The following is a 2254-nucleotide window of genomic DNA, read 5'->3' on the forward strand; positions in this document are numbered from 1 at the left end:
GTAAGGCGCCCTTAAAAAAAAAAAAAAGATGGTTGAGTTGGAAGTAGAGCTTTGTGACATCAGAATTTGTGTGGGTGAGCCCTTCCGTAACGAAGTATTTACAGTATGGGAATCGTTAGTGCTGCTACGGGATTAGCCCCTTCAGTTTACAATTATCCCCATTTCATTTATGATTATTCCTATTTATTATTATTCCTATTTTATTTACTATTATTCCTATTACAATAATTCCCATTTAATTTACAATTATTCCCACTTAATTTACAGTTATTCCCATTTAATTTACAGTTAATTATCCCTATTTAATTTACAATTATTCCTACTTAATTTACGATTATACCAAATTAATTTACAATTATCCCCAATTAATTTACAATAATTCCCATTTAATTTCCAATAATTCCCATTTAATTTACAATAATTCCCATTTAATTTACAATTATCCTCATTTACAATTATTCCCGTTTAATTTACAATTATTCCTACTTACAATTATCCCCAATTAATTTACAATTAATTACCCCCATTTAATTTATGATTATCCCTATTTACAATTATCCCCAATTAATTTACAATTATCCCCAATTAATTTACAATAATTACCAGTTAATTTACGAATGTCCCCATTAATGTGGAAGTTCCCCTGGGCAGCCCCAGCCCCGTTTCACAATGGACTCATGGGAAAACCACAATTTTCATTTCCTCCCCCCTGCCCCTTTTCCTCTTTAGCGAGGAATCGAAACAGCCTGGAGAATCCGAGTCACAAAATTTTGTTTTCCCCTGCCCGCACACGGCTTTTGCTGGGAATTTCTGCAGAAACCCCCCCCAAGTTTTCGATTCGCAGTATGGAATTTTTCAACTGATGGCTCCTGCAGGATTTGGGGGCAGCACAGGACCCTCTCAATCCCCAGAGCGGGGGTGACACTTACTTATCTCCGCCTCATTGTCCCCTAAAAGGAAAAAAAAGGAATAAATCATGAGAAGCCGGTGCTTTTGGCCTCGTGCCGCGCCCCTCGCTTACCCCTGAAGCCGTTGGGGTTTTTAATTTTCTTTTTTCTATTTTCTTTTTTTCAATTTTCTTTTTTTCAATTTTCTTTTTTTTTTCAATTTTCTTTTTTTTCAATTTTCTTTTTTTCAATTTTGAGGGTTGGACTAGATGACCTCTAGGGGTCCTTTCCAACCCAAAACATTCTATGATTCTATGAATTTTCTTTTTTCAAACTTTCTTTTTAAATTTTCTTTAAAAAATGTTTAATTTTTATTTTTAATTTTTATTACTTTTAATTTTTATTTTTAATTTTTATTTAAAAATTTTATTCTTTTAATTTTTTAATTTTGTTTTTAATTATTTTTTTTCCCCCCTACTGTTGCTGCTTTCTGCTTAAAACCGCATCTTGCCTCAGCTAAATTAACATTTTTTGTGGGCAAAAAACACCGGATCCGGCCAAAAAACCCCCCCAAGTATCAATGGGCAGCGGGGTTTTTGGGCTCTGCGGTTTGGTCGTCGCTGCCGCGGCTGATGTTTTCTATTTGTTCCCTTCCTCTTGGGCAGCTCCCAGCTGGCGGCTGCTGATGAGCTCATCCGTAAAAATAGCAAAGGAGGTGGTGGGATGATGGCAGCGGGGTGGTACTTACGGATTTGTGCGTCCCGCTCCTCTAAAAAAACCGACAAAGAAAGACAAATTAAAATTTTAGAGATAGAATTTACCAGGAAACCAATGAGGTAATGATAGATATTGATCTTTTTTGCGGATCTACCGCTAAATTTGATTAAATTAGAAATTGCCGCCTTAAAAGCCTCAGATACGCCGAGATTAACAACAAAATCCCCAAATAAATCCATTTGGAGCAGAGCAGGGGAATTCCTTACCAAGTTCCGCCGCGTGTTGCCCTTCAAATAGAGAAAAAAAAAAAAAAAAAGAAAACAGGAATTTTGTGACGTTCGCCTGTTCCCGATGACATCAGAGGTGATGAAATGCGCGGGGTTAAATCTCGTGGTTAAAAAAAAATAAAATAAAAAGGCACTTACGAAGTTTTCTGTTGCAGTCCCCTAAAATCAACAGAAAGAAATGAAATCAACAGGAATAGATGGAAATAAATGAAATGAATGAAATAAATAAACAAATAAATGAAATAAATTAAATCAACAGAAATAAATCAACAGAAACAAATGAAATCAACAGAAACAAATCCGCCAGAACACAAACAAACCAACGTCCAATTCCGACACAAATAAACGAATCAACGGCAGCAG

Source organism: Egretta garzetta, unplaced genomic scaffold (assembly GCF_000687185.1).
Source record: "Egretta garzetta isolate BGI_Z169 unplaced genomic scaffold, ASM68718v1 scaffold407, whole genome shotgun sequence".
Taxonomy (NCBI): domain Eukaryota; kingdom Metazoa; phylum Chordata; class Aves; order Pelecaniformes; family Ardeidae; genus Egretta; species Egretta garzetta.